The 15641-nt window shown below is 40.1% G+C and overlaps 1 pseudogene; it reads right to left on the minus strand.

Moving 5' to 3' along the window:
• LOC107555047 (gamma-crystallin M2-like) overlaps positions 1-4339 on the minus strand; it is a 6662-nt pseudogene extending 2323 nt beyond the window's left edge.
• Positions 4340-15641: the final 11302 nt, after the last annotated feature.

Raw genomic sequence — 15641 nt, forward strand, 5'->3', positions numbered from 1 at the left:
TAGTATGTTAGACTAGTTTAAGTGTTTATGTAGTTAATAAAGTCTTACTTGTATCACACTTGACGTTGTTCATTGTTTGCTCATAACTGGAGTCCTTAATCATGCAGATTTATGCTACAGGCTCTGTGTAGAGTTGTACAGTAAGAAAGTTATTTCCCTTAACAAGTTGTTGTAAATACAACTTAACCACTGACTTCTAGTCGTGTCCTCTTTTGGAAGGCCAAACAAAGTAGTTTCGCTTTCACACACGGCGGCCTTGAGTGAGCAGAGGCCTGCGGCTAGAATGAGGAACGTCCGGCGAATTCGACGAAGAAGCGGCCGGTGGGCTTGCGGCAACCACATTTGACGACCCCGGGCTGGACTCCGCTTCGTCCACGGTGAAAGCCGATCCGGCAATCCACAGTGCGAAGTTGATGTTATCCCTCAGCGACCAGCACGGATCAGCTCTAGGCGAGACGAAGTGGATATCATCCTCTTTTGGAAGGCCAAACAAAGTAGTTTCGCTTTCACAACGAAACACAGTAGCAACGAAACAAAGCAGCAACAATGCTACAGCAAGAATACAATACTACAGCAAGAATAAAAGTAACGCCTTCTTTCTTTGCGTGAACATTTGGGTGGCGTTATGCAAATCTTCCCACATCGTGATGTAGGATCTCTGTCTTCGAACGGACCCACTTACACTATTGAGTCACACATGAAACAATCACATTCCATTGAGACAAACTGAGGAGCACCCTATGCAGCCATCTGCGGTCATAAAACTCATGCAGGGTCAGTGAAGTGTCTCAGCAGTTCCTGCCCCATCTAGCTTATCGTCTCAAGAGACTCAAATAAAAACAGTGCTTAAACCCTAACTCACCAGGGGAGGAGAAACTCCCCCTGTCCGAAAACCCCTTGAGGATCAGAGGTGCAGTGTAACGTGATTGGTTTCAGCATAAATAACTATCTAAGAGACAACAGAACAAAGAACCTGGTATCTGGAAAAGTTCCAGCACAAGACACTCAAAACCCCATGACCGTTTGACACGTAAATTGCTAAATCCGATAAACAGAAAGTGACAGATTAAGAGCTCTATGTCCAGCAAGAAGGATGGCAGACCTACACTCGTGACATGGGCATGACCTCAGGACACCTCCCCTTTCCCCCCTGCATTCCAAAAGGGAGTAATTCCCTCCTTCGGTCAAACAAAGAGACATAGAACGTACACAGACAATTCAAAAGACAGTCATTTAAAAGGATAAAAGGGCAACTACATTCACAAATCATATGTTTTATGTCTTATATATGCTTGACGTGTTTCATGTAATCGGTGCAACTTTAATCAGTGTTTTATTACCCTTTTTAGGAAATAAGGTTAGTAATGTGTGTGTAATATGTGAAGTTTAATCTTGAATGAATGGGCACAACAAATGCAGAATGTTGAAATGAAGTTAACTTTAATAGTATGTACAATACTTGCATTTAAGAAACTTTATAGAAGTATTAACACAACTTTCATAGATGGTGTCCTCATGTGATAAATTGAAGCCCCATGTTAATGTATGCACGCTCCGCCTTGCAAGAAGTCGATTGGAAGATCGCGCTGTGGGACGGACTTATGCCGCGGATCAAAAACCCAATGCAAGACAGACTCGCTTGCTTGCTTGTTTCTTCGCTTTCGCCGTGTTACTTACCATCAAAGCGATCGGTCATCCCAAAACTCAAACACTTCAGTTGAAACTTTGTGATTGCCAGAGATCTTCAAAAGCCTAAAGTCTTGCAAACTCAGACTGTTCAGACGAACTGCTCAAGCCTCTGCGTCATCAAGAAATCAACCAATCTCCGAAGGGAATTCCCAGAAACCATGTCATCCAGACGCCCGACCAGTAACCAATCAAAAATTCAGCTTTTCAGCTGTCACCCAAAACGCAAGTAAACGAACAAAATCTTCTATCTGCTGAACTGGTGCCGAGCTAATTTCAAGCAGTAAACATAAGATAAACCTCTGCTTTGTGATTTTCTCAGGTTGCAAGTAAAAGAACTGTAACGAATATCTTGCTAAAACTTTGGGCTTTCCTCAGAACTCCGTTAACATCATTCTTCAGAACTGTATGTGTGTGTTTTAGCTTAGTTTAATGTAATCTAGAATAGCCAATAAATTCTTGTTTTCATTTATAAAGAAGTATTGTCTGGTGTCGTGAAATTTTAAAGTCAAACCTTGCCAAGATCACGTTACCTCGCTAGGAGCTTACAAATTATTATAAGTGTATTGACCTGTGGCCAAAGGAAAATACAAATATTCAAATTGTTAAAATTACATGGACGTTAACGTCTCGCTGAACAAACAGTTGATTAAAGTGTAAACTAACAAATGTGAAATCAGTTTTAATCAGGTTGACTTTGAATCTTCAGACTCGATTCCGCTCAAAACCTGAGCTAGAATAATAATGATTAATTCCCTAAGAAAAGTAATCAGACATTACAGTGACGTAGACATGTGGGGGCATGTTAGAACGAGCCGTTTTAGGTAGGCGTGGTTGACTCTAGGCTTGCTGCGATAGACGTGTTTTCGGTTATACCGGTGTTAAGCTGCAACACCGGTTACGTCATTTGCCTACCGCTGCACTGCCCACCACCGTCATTTAGATTTTTTTATAGTAACAAAATTAATTTAGCCTAGTTCAGTTAGAGGACAGACACTTTTAAAAACGAAATGCGTGAATGACAGTGTTTGCTGATTTTCAGTTTTATATACCTATTTAAACTTTGTGTAGCCTAAGTAATTTGTGATTTTATTAGGCATATATGGTGTATTTTTATTTGTTTTGTTAATAAAAGTTCTATGAGTTTGACGTTGTTGTTGCTTGAATTGAATCAACGCCGAATTGCTGCTAATTTGAAAGTGAAAGTAAAATGCGCACTGCACTTTTACAAGCCATTTGAAAGCGAAGAAAATAGGGAAACTCAAACGAACTAACACCCCCCTCCCCACCCCAACGGTGATACCTGTATTACCGGTGTTGTCACACGTCGATTAACCGGTGGGAAAATTTCCTCACCATCACAACCCATGTTGACTCTTAACTTTTATAAAGAATATCTCTTTGGATTTGAGACTTTAGTCTTTACAACTTTACAGATCTTCTTTATGCACCAAGAGCTTGTAACACTTCAAAGAGAAAGGAAAAATTTAAATTGCATCATATGACCCCTTTAAAGTCTACTGTGTTTCACAGTCAACACATATGGCTTTTTGGCTAGGTTTAAAGGAACAGAGCGCTTTTTGATAAACAAGGCAATAATAGATGGCACTCATGGAGGTAGGAAAACAAAGTTCTTAATGGACTGCAGGATTGCTTGTAATAAAGATTTAAATGGAAAAGAAAAGGCAGTAGAGCTGACTGTTTCTGTCAATGGTAAGTTTGTGAGAACGTAAGAAAAGTAGTTTAAATGTTTTGCCACTTGCTTGAGCAACTTAATATATAAATCTAGAAGTAAATGCAAAAGTAAAAAGCATTGAATAATGTGTTGCTTATATTTATTGTGTTCAACATGTCTGTTAAAGATTGTATTACTGTACTGTGTAAAAAAAAAATTGCAATGCTGAAAAAGCATTTTCAGTGACAATGTTTGGATTTGAAATCAAAATAATGGATGAATGTTGTGTTTGTGGTAAACAGCCACGGATCAGTAGCGGACTCTTCTGTGAAAGCACAGTCCATGCTGCTTCCCCTCTCACAAGAGTCACCTAAGAGGGGAATTCCCCCCATTTTCAAAAATGAAATTCAGGCCCTGAATAAATGTCTAAAAATCCTAATTGGTGTATTACTATAAATATAGTTATAAATGATAAAAAGAAGGCTTTAAAAATATTGATATCCGTATCAGCAGATACTGTTTTCTGGGATCAGCTATCGGGGATCGGCCACAAAAATCCTGATCAGAGCATCCCTAGAACTTTCCATAGGGATCATATGGCAGGACCTGATGCATTCACTCATTCCAAACATAGACATGTAATCAGCATAGTCTCCCCTCCTAAAGAAATACTGATCTCCCATGTAATTGGGACGATTGTACATCATCCAGCATCCACTCTCCACTCTGCCAGAGTGACAGTGGCTCATGTAGGAGGAAAAAATCAGCACAGTCGCTCATGCACTCATAAGAGCAACCCTGGAAGTTCCTGTCCTCAGAGACGATAACCTGAAAAGTCAAATGTATTTTTAATATGTAAAAATGTATCTTCTATATAATTTTATAAGATAACTTTACATAATTTCATTTTATCTACACATTTTTTTTTTCAGTTTGTGAGTTGTTGTAACTTTGGATTGCATAACTTACTTTGCCCATGGTCACAGTTGTGCTAGTTGCTCCTCAGGACTGAGTGGTTGTGCCAGCTACACTGACAGTCTGTTTGAAGTGCTCACTTTTACACCAAATAACATGTGCCCTTCATTGTGAGTAAGCTCCTGACCCAGCAAAAATACACAACTGCCCTATTGCAAAGTGAAATCTATAGAGATATTTGTCAGCATGAGTTGTACAGTTGTGAGTGAACCACACAGTTTCCTTTTTAGATGTGAAATGATAATTCACTTAAATTACTTAATATTAAAAACATTGCTTATTTACAAAACATTGTCCAGTGGTAAGGCAACATATAGAGTATGCTATGAACATGAGTTTATTTGGTTACACTTTACTTGAAGGGGTGTGCATAAGACTGACATGACACCTTCATAATCATGACATGACACCTACATAATCATGACACGTCATGAATATGAAGGTTTTTGATGCATGTTTATGACAACTGTCATTAAGTGTCATTCGCTCAGTTATGTAATTTTTAATGCAAAGATGACATTGTTTGAGATGTCTTTGTTATGGGCTATGGTTAGGGGTAAGGGTAGGGGTAGGGTTAGGTTAGGGTTAGGTCAAATAATGTCATATTTGCATTAAAAATGACATAACTGAGCGAATGACACTTAATGACAGTTGTCATAAACATGCATAAATCCTCCTTCATATTCATGACATGTGTCATGTCATGATTATGAAGGTGCCATGTCAGTCTTATGCACACCCCTTCAAGTAAAGTGTTACCATTTATTTTTTGCCTGTCTGGATTTTTTAATTTTGTAGCCAAGTTTGGACACCCAAAAGAAACTGGTAGTAGCAAAGTTGTTCTGTCATATTTCTAATACCTGTCAATCAATTATATTATGATACAATATATTTTATGTAAGGGATAATATACATCTAGCCAGTTGTTATTGCAGAATATACCCCGGCAGGGTTTTAGGACCCAGACACGAAGTGCAGTGTTACAGTGTTTATAAAGATTGGTCTCTTACACTGACACACTTTCTTTTAGCATATTATTGCCAAACAAATCTTATTTTAAGAGTGAATTGCACAAAAATTAATGAATGTAACAACACAAAATAACTAAATTAAAAACATTGTTAACAAAGACAAAAAACGAGCAGTGATTTGCATAGTTTTTTCCACTTGTTCAGGTTGAAAATTAGCTGGTTTGATCAACCCAAGTACTAAGCCTTGAGCTATCACCATTGTGTGGTTGTGCAAGACATCTAATCCCAGTTCGCGCCAGTGGGTCCCTCCATTAAGTGTAGGGCTGCCCTCTACTAAAGATTTTTCTGGTCGACTAGTAATCGTTCATTTTAAGCATTAGTCGACTTATCGCACGTTTATTAATAAACCATTTAAATCATGCTAATGAGCCTTTAATAGCCTAATAAGTGCTCAAGAGCATGCATAAAGCTTGCCACAGCACACCGGCAGAAATAATGATGATGAATGTGTCAGGGAAAAACAGTAAGATTAAACTGCATTAACATTTGAATAATCTATTGATAAACTAGTGTTTTCTGTGTTTTCGGCTTAAGAGATGAATTCGGCGTGTAGGATATCAGACCGAATCAGACAATCTAAGTTTTGGTCAAAACATGTTTGAAACATTAGGAGTCAAAACATTCCACAAGAGGCCCAAGACAGCAGGATGTCATACATGCAAGTTTCATACGGATTACATAATCTGAGATTTTTTTTTCTTTTCAGATTTGAATTGTTTCATTTGAAAGTGGACATTTCACTCTCTATAGATATATTTTTTATGTCTGTAAGGCAAGTATACATGGAGTTTCGCACTCAAGTTCACAGAGGCCGAGACGGCAGAAAGCACATCCTGTTTGTTTTCATTATTTTACAAAAGCACAATGTTTTTAAAGTCCCCCTGTAGTCAAATATTTTATCCCTTAAAACTTATTTTTGATCATCAAAATTACATATTTAAATATTTTTTCTTGTGAAAATAATTTTCTCATTCCTTAAAATAGCTTGAATGCAACCCTTTCCTCATTTACTATACGCTGAGCTATGAATATGCAAATTAGTCCCGCCTCCACTCAGTCACACCAGCCAGCACCTCCTGATCCACTGAACTGTAGTAAACACAAAACAATGGCATACATGAATAATGACTGATAAAACTATCTTTTTACTAGCAGACAACTACAGTGAATACTATAACATTTGTTAATGTTACTCACTTGATGATGTTGTGTCCTAAAATGCCTTGAAGACTCGAATACAGCCGTTTGTGATTCTTAATTTGCGCCCGCGAGCATACGCGTGTGAAGTGCAGATGCTGATGCGGGAGAGGTGGGTCTGACTCCGGGCTACTTTTACACTGTTGCCATGGGTTATAATGCAAGTTAGCGGTTCTAACTTCACATTAAACCACAGCTTCATGGGTTTTTTGCTTTAAGTTATTTTTGGTTTTGTGCTGGTATTGGTATATTTTGCATGCTAGTGATAGGAATCAATCCCTTGATGTTATTGGTTTGTGACGTAGCAAACCGAGGGCTGTTTCAAACCGTATTTCTGGGTCAGCCTTTGGGAAACTACAGTTTTAAGGAGAAAATACTCAGCAATGGTGTTGATTAGTATATTGGCACATGGTTTGTCTAAAGGCATATTAAAAACACCATATAGACAAATAAACAACATAAAAAACAAGTTCACAGAGGCCGAGACAGCAGAAAGCACATCCTGTTAGATTTCATTATTTTACAAAAGCACAATGTTTTGTTGTTATAGTGAGTGCACACAAATAAACTTAGAGGTTTTACAGATTCGAAAGATGTATTACTCTTATCTGTATGATCAAAATGACGGAGTATTTTAAGAGCAAGTGACTGCCCCGGCGCCTCCATCTGTCATGCTGTGAGCGAGCTACTGTTCAGCTTCCACACTCCGCACAGACACTTGAATAGCGCACATTTTTGTAGGTTAACATTAGATTGAGCGGCCATGTAAAGTTGCTACTACTTACATATTTCAGATGATAAGCCATATTTGAGGTCGATGAATGATAGACGAGCGTTTGGATGTACTGTATTAGGCTACCACAAAATCCAGCCGTTAACGCTGTTCGTCACGGACCTCACCACTAAGTGACCTCAACAGTTCCTGTGGATTTTTTTTTCTGCGACTAAGCGACTAATAACATTTTGGTCGACCAAGCCTCTTCTCGTCAACTAAAGGTTTGTCGCCTATTAGGGGCAGCCCTAATTAATTGTATTGTACTGTACTGACTCTGAAAAAGGTTTGTATGTCAATGATGTGTGCCAATAATTGTTATCATCTGCATCTTGAGTACTTTGACAAACGGTTCCCTACAAGTGCTGTCACTGTGTAAAGAAGAAGAGCAGGTGTCTGGGGGTGCCCTAGTACTAATAATCAGTAATAATAGTTATTCTTTGTCTTAGGTATTTATTGTTATTGGTATATACACTGATTAGCTGCAGCATTAAAACCACATCCCTAATATCGTGTAGACTCTCTTGAGCTGCCATAAATGCTCTTTTGCATCGAGGCATGGACTCCATATGACCTCTGAACATGTCCTTTGGTATCTGGAACCAAGACATGAGCAACAGATCCTTTATGTCGTGCAAGTTTGGAGGTGGGGCCTCAATGGATCAAATTTGTTGGTCCTGTACATCCTATACTGTAGATGCTCAATTGGATTGAGAGCTGGGGAATTTGAAGGCCATGGCAACACCTTGAACACTTTGTCATGTTCCTCAAACTGTTCCTGAACAATTTTTGCAGTGTGGCAGGGTGCATTATCTATGCTGAATATGCTGAAAGAGGCCACTGACATCAGGGAACACTATTACCATGAAGGGGTGTACATTGTCTGCAACAATCTTTAGGTGGGTGGTACAGTATGTGTCAAAGTAACATCCACATGAATGCCAGGACCCAAGGTTGCACTCTGACCAGTCTGCAGCTACGCAGCCCCATATGCTGCGATGCACTGTGTCTTCTGACACCTTTATATCATGGCCAACATTAAGTTTTTTAACAATTTGGTCTACAATACTGTAGCTCCTCTATGTGGTTGGACCAGATGTGCTAGCCTCCGCTCCCCACCTGCATCAATGACAAATCAAAAAGTCTTTGGTGCCCATGACCCTGACGCTGTTCACTGGTTGCCCTCCCTTGCAGGACTGTACATAGATATTGTTGGCACCCCTCTCATAATTATTTATAAAAAAAGAGTTACATACTGTTTAACATTACTCTAATTAACACTATACACTATTCTTTTTTTATTCCTTACATTTATATAGCGCTTTTCTGGGCACTCAAAGTGCTTTACATAGAAGGCTGTTATACCAGTTAAATGAAATCAATATCAACAAAATTCATCTTACCATTTATCAAAACTACAATTACAATTGCATAAACAATGTTGGGAGTTTAATATTGTAAATATAACATTATGAACACAGAAATATGAAACGTTGGGAAAAAATGGGAAAGATTATATTATATTATACTATTATGTATGTACATGTAAAGTCTTAAAAAGTGAATTATAGAATCATTCATTCAGCCATTTTTTTCAAACCGGCTGATTCATTCATGAACACAGCAAGTGACCATTGTCTTTTTGAATGGGCCACTGAATCACTGACTCCCTTGATTCGTTCAAAAACGCTGAATCATTCAGGAACGAAACAGAACACCATTTCGTGTTGCTGTATGACCCACTATTTTTGATGACAAAATAAAGCAAAAATAGTAAAAGCTGACATTATTGTGAGTAAAATTAGTCAATGAATATAATTCAATATAAAATGGGTATCAAATTTGCAATCATGCTAATATTTGAAGAAATGGTGCTCTTGCTTGTATTATATTGCTTAACTAACTTATGTTATAAACACAACAAACAAAAACTCATACGGGGCAATTTGCAACTTGAATTTTAGGGGCATTTTTATTAATTGTAGTGACATTTTGACCTTGCACAATGCTATTTTATGTCAATGCCAGACTAGCTTGCTTGTTGTTGTCACAGTTCTGTTGATGTGCCCTAGTTGGCCACCAGATGTCTCTCTGTGTTTGTTTGAGCACATGGCTTGTTGTGTGTTTGTTGGTGCCATGTGCTCTCCTGTCTATTGTCTGACCCCGCCCGTCTTTTTACCTCGTTATTGTTTCAGTTGCGCCACCTGTTACTCCCTCGTTACCCTCCTCGTTTGTCTCCCTATTTATTCTCCTGGTGTCTGCAGTCCTGTGCTGTTTTGTTGTTTAAAGTCAGAGTTTCATGTGTTATGTGTTGTGTCTTGTTACTGGCTTACTTGCCTGTTTTTCCCCCTCTGGGTAGTTTTTGTTAGTTTTGTTTTATTTTTACTATTATTAAAAGCCCATTCATCCTATATTTGAGTCCTTGCCTCATCTCTCTTCCAGTCTCGTGACAGAACAAAACAGCCAGATGAGGACTCAGCGGAGAATGAGCTCAATCCAGCTATCAGGCTCCACTATCTGCAACCCCCTCTACCAACGCATGCTTCAGGTAGCAACACTAAGTTCCCTGCGTCAACGGGGGGCTGACTTGAGGGAATTTGCCATGGAGTTCATGAGTACAGCGGAGGGGCTGGACTATAACGATGCGGCTCTCAAGGACCTGTTTTCCTATGCCCTTGATGAGCCTGTCAGCACCTGGAGGAGATTCGGCACGGAGCACCTGTCCTTTGGGGCGTTTGTGAACTTTCTAGCCCACAACGGGAGGCAGTCAGAGGTGCCTTTTCCTGTCATGGCCACCATTCCAGAGTCTCATTCTGACATGGCCGCCAGTTCAGAGCCTCTTCTCAAGATGGCCGCCACTCCAGCTGGCATCACTGCGGTGGTCCCTAGTCCAGTGGCCCTGGAGGACCCGACTCAGGTGGTCCTATGTTCGGTGGTTTCTGAGGTCACTGAGCAGCCTGCTCTCCTTGTCTCAGCCATGGAGGCCGCCACAGAGCTGCCCGATTTCACTGCTGCCACCACGAAGGCCGTCACTGAGCAGCCCACTCTTCTTGTCTCCACCATGAAGGCTGCTGCAGAGCCACCCGATTTCATTGCTGCTGCCACAAAGGCTGTCACTGAGCAGCCTGCTCACCTTGTCTCGGTCATGGAGGCCGCTACAGAGCTGCCAAATTGCACTACTGCTGCCATCGTCAACAAGGCTGTCTTCACCTTTCACCTCAGGGCTGTTCTGCGGGCATGGGCCGCTTCAGAGTTTGCTCCAGTCCAGGAGTCGTCAGAGTCCACCCCAGAGCCTACTCCAGTCCAGGAGCTCTCAGAGTCCACTCAAGACTGCGCTCCAGTTCACGAGTCCGCTACCAAGCCTACTCCTACTCATGAACCTGCTCAGCCATGTTCCGCCACACGGGCCTGGCCCACCATCCCGCCCCCGATCCACCTCCGGCCCACCTCCCTCCTAGACTTTTTGTTTTCTGTTTTTAGAATGTGGAGCATCTGGAATCCGCTCCTTAAAGGGGGGTTCTGTCACGGTTCTGCTGGTGTGCCCTATTTGGCCACCAGATATCCCTCTGTGTTTGTTTGAGCACATGGCTTGTTGTGTGTTTGTTGGTGCCATGTGCTCTTCTGTCTATTGTCTGACCCCGCCCGTCTTGTTACCTCATTATTGTTTCAGTTGCTCCACCTGTTTCTCCCTCGTTACCCTCCTCGTTTTACTCCCTATTTATTTTCCTGGTGTCTGCAGTCCTGTGCTGTTTTGTTGTTTAAAGTCAGAGTTTCATGTGGTATGTGTTGTGTCTTGTTCCTGGCCTGCTTGCCTGTTTTCCCCCCTAGGGGTAGTTTTGTTAGTTTTGTTTTGTTAGCCAGTTGTAGCAAGGGATGTCTGGGAATGCTTGTGGGGTCTTGCAGAATTTTTAAGAATAAGTTGTCGGGCACACGCTTAACACAGTCATGATCTTTTGCAATACAGACAATTATAAAGCAGCACAAAATACTGAACTGAACTAATCACACACTGCTTGAAAAAAGGTCTGTTGGGCTTGATGCAGATTAAACATGCAACAACAGGTATATAAACAGTCTTTTTTTACAGTAAATTAAGTTTGAACAGCTTTTATTTTGCATCAGTTTTTAAGATTTACATGCTTAAATTACATAAATGTATATCAAATTTAATAGAATAGTCTTTAAATAGTCATGGAATGTTTCTATTATAACAGTTATGTAGAATTGTTATCTACAGTGTAGCGCCTGCGTAGGATCATGCATGAGCGTTGGACGGTTTATGGCTTAAAAGACCCTTTTAGCCTTTTGACATTTGCATATAAATTACAGTTCTGGTCAGAAACTTGACGTTCGTATAGGGGTGTAAATTGCCAAATGGTTCTTCGCCTTCAAGTAAGATTAGAACCAGCCCCCGCGAGCATCCTGCAATCTGATTTCAAACACATTCTACAACGAGCTGTAAATGGCCAAACGAACACACACACACACACACCCAAACTAACACACACACACACATAAAGACATTTCTTTATTTTAGACTATAATTAATCAGTTATAATTGTATCTGGTATATGCATGTGTTGTGTGTACATTCCCTTGTTAGATTAGATGAGTTACCACTCGTTATTTGTATTAGTTAAACAATTCACTCTGGCATGCTGAATATTAGCTTCTGGGACAAATCCTGACTGATGTCGATCCATTCGGCGATCCATTCTTGCCTTATTAGTTATCTGAGTTCATCACAATTTGTGGGCTTCAGCTTGTCCACTCGCCTTTTGAGGACTGACCACAGGTTCTTTATGGGATTGAGATCTGGGGAGTTGCCTGGCCACGGATCCAAAATTTCAATGTAATGATCTTTGAGCTACCTCTTTATCACTCTTGCTTTGTGACATGGTACTCCATCATGCTGGAAAATGCACGGATCATCACCAAATTGCTCATGGATCATTGGAAGAAGTTGCTCTTGCAGGACGTTTTGATACCATTATTTATTCATGGCAGTGTTTTAGGGCAGAATTATGAGAGAGCCCACTCCCTTGGTTAAAAAGCAACCCCACACATGGATGGTCTCAGGATGCTTCACTGTTGGCACAACACAGGATTCATGGTAGTAACTGAAGGAAGCGTCATCAGAGAAAATTACTTTGCACCAGTCTTCTGCTGTCCAATCCTTGTGCTTCCTGCAGAATTTCAGTCTGTCCTTGATGTTTTTCTTGGAGAGAAGTGGCTTCTTTGCTGCCCTTTGCTGCAATTTCCTTGCGTGTGAGGCCATTTTGATGCAAAGCGATGATGGCTGCATGTGTTTCTTTGGAGGTAACCATTGCTAACAAGAACACAATGATTGGAATTGCTTCTTCCCTCCTTTTATAGCAATCAGTACACTCTTACAATCTAACTAGTATGATAGTGATTTTACCTGACTAGTACTCATTCACACTTTCACATGTACTGCTGATATGATTAGTCAATTAATGTTATCTGGTCATTTTATGTCAGGATCAAAAAATAGTGAAATTTGTTTTTGGTTTTGTTTTTTTGTGAAAGTTAATTTTTTGGCCAATGAAGCTTTTAACAATTATTTAAAATGCATCTAATCGTTCTACACAATAATCTAGAAGCAATGTGAATGAACACCACAACAGCTTAAGCAGCAAACTTTGCAAAACACAACATTTATTTCACTGCCAAAACTTTTGGCCATGACTGTCGAAGTGTAAACTCTACAGGTGCATCTCGATAAATTAAAATGTCATGGAAAAGTTCATTTATTTCAGTAATTCAACTCAAATTGTGAAACTCGTGTATTAAATAAATTCAATGCACACAGACTGAAGTAGTTTAAGTCTTTGGTTCTTTTAATTGTGGTGACTTTGGCTCACATTTAACAAAAACCCACCAATTCACTATCTCAACAAATTAGAATATGGTGACATGCCAATCAGCTAATCAACTCAAAACACCTGCAAAGGTTTCCTGAGCCTTCAAAATGGGTTTCACAATTTGAGTTGAATTACTGAAATAAATGAACTTTTCCATGACATTCTAATTTATTGAGATGCACCTGTATACTAATGAAGTGTATTGTAATATATTTGTTACAGGGGAAGTTAGATTGTCTTTCATTTATCTCTTTGACACTCTCGTGCTGCAAAGAGTATGTACCAGTGTATGTCATGATGTATTGTCATAGCTTCAAGTTGGGGACCTTATGTTTGGAATTGGCAAGGGGTAGGGAGGTTTGGTGACCTTTTTCTTGGTTTAGGCCATTGCCCCTCAAAATGTCTGTACGCTGACCTGTTCCTTAGTCCTGTATAATTACACTGCTCAAAAAAAAATTAAGTGAACACTTAAATTACACATTGGAACTTGATGAATGAAATATTCAAGTTGAAAATCTTTAATTATATACATTGTGTAATTTGTTGAGAACAAAATGAGAATGGTCAATAGAAGTCAAAATCATCAACCCATTGTGGGCTGGATTCAAAATCACACCAAAAATCTAAGTAAAAAATACTAATTACAGGCTGAATTTCATCATGGCAACTCATAATAATGGAAATGCACACCTGACAACATCTAGATATCCTTTTGATGAGATGACAGATTGTGTCTTGGCAATCTGGGATCTCCTTCCAGACCTGGATCAAGGCATCAATTAGCTCCCAGAGAGTCTGTGGTGCATTTTTAGTGGCTTCAGATGCTCCGATACATAGCATCCCAGAGGTTCTCAATTGGACTTAGGTCTGGGGAATGTGAGGGCATCAATGACATTGTCATCCAGAAGCTGCCTGTACACACTGGTCATATGAGACCGGCCATTGTCATGTATCAAGAGGAACACAATGCCCACTGCACCAGCGTAAGTTCTGACAGTGGTCTAAGGATTTCATCCTGGTACCTTACAGCAACGTGGTTTCCATTGGCTAGCACTCGGAGGTCTGTGCAACAATCCAAGAATATTCCTCCCCAGACCATCAGTGACTCACCGCCAAACTGGTCATGCTGGATGATGTGGCAGACAGCTTAACATTCTCCATGAAATCTCCAGACACTTTCACATCTGTCCCATGTTCAGTGCTTTCATCTGTGAGGTGAACAGGGCGCAGATGGTGGACCTGCCAGTTCTTGGGTTCTCTGGCAAATGCCAATCCAGCTGCATGGTGCTGGGTTGTAAGCACAGGTGACACTAGGGGACATCGGGCCCTCATGCCATCCTCATGGAGTAATTTTGGTCAGAAACGTGCATACCAGAATCCTGCTGGATCTGCTAGCCTGCCGGATACTGGTTCTGCTGCTGGGCTGTTGCCCTTCTACAGCCCTGTCCAGCTGTACCATCATTGAGGAGCTGAACAACTGTGCAATCTGATTGGGTTGCATTGTAGTCACAAAGACCCTAACAAAACACAAAACTAGAGACAAATCAGTCAGGAAGGATAAGGAGATAGCTATTCCTTTTTTGAGGGTTGTCTTTCTGTTTGGACCATAGCGGGTAAAACTGATTCACAATCCCTTTAGCTTTCTAACTGGACAGATTGATTTCTCTGAAGAACATAAAGAAGTTGTCCCGGTTACTAGGCTATCGCATGTGAGGATCCTGCAGGCGTTTATAGCCTTTTCTCACAGCAGCTAGAATAATGAAATGTATCATTTTGTTGGCAGATTGTAATCCAGAAAGGACTATGTGTTTATGAAACATATGTGAATGAAATTAAATTATATTCCAGTTTTAAATGTGCTTCTAATTACAGATAGCCTGGGATTACACAAGATTTGTATTTTAAAGACAATCAGTTTGAAGGGAGCATAATTTGCTTTTTGGGTTAAAAGAATTTCTTAATATGAAATTTGAATGGTATGAGATTAAACTGTACAGAAATTGAAATCTACACGCTAATACACACTATAGGCAATGCTGATGTTGTTAACATTAATAATTTGAGAATAAAGTATAACAATAATAATAATTTGCATGGTTTGATGTGATATGAGCTAACCGATATGTAGCTTAAATCACCATTGGTAGCGAGATTTATGTTAATGCTTTTTTCCTCAGTTGGTCAGAACAAAAGTGGCAGACTTGTTACTTACTTGTTCAGATGACAATATCCGGTGAAAATTCTTATTTGGGTCATATATGACAGGCTAGAGTCTGTGATTGTGAAGTACAGTAAATATCCACACCGGTGCGGTGACTGACTGCCACACATACTCCCCAAAACATTAGATTAATTCGTGCTGGAGCCGAGCCGCCGCACAACCCACGCAAGGAAGATAATTCCGCAAAAAGCTGCAATTG

Source organism: Sinocyclocheilus grahami, unplaced genomic scaffold, assembly GCF_001515645.1.
Source record: "Sinocyclocheilus grahami isolate Dianchi unplaced genomic scaffold, SAMN03320097.WGS_v1.1 scaffold523.1, whole genome shotgun sequence".
Classification (NCBI taxonomy): Eukaryota; Metazoa; Chordata; class Actinopteri; order Cypriniformes; family Cyprinidae; genus Sinocyclocheilus; species Sinocyclocheilus grahami.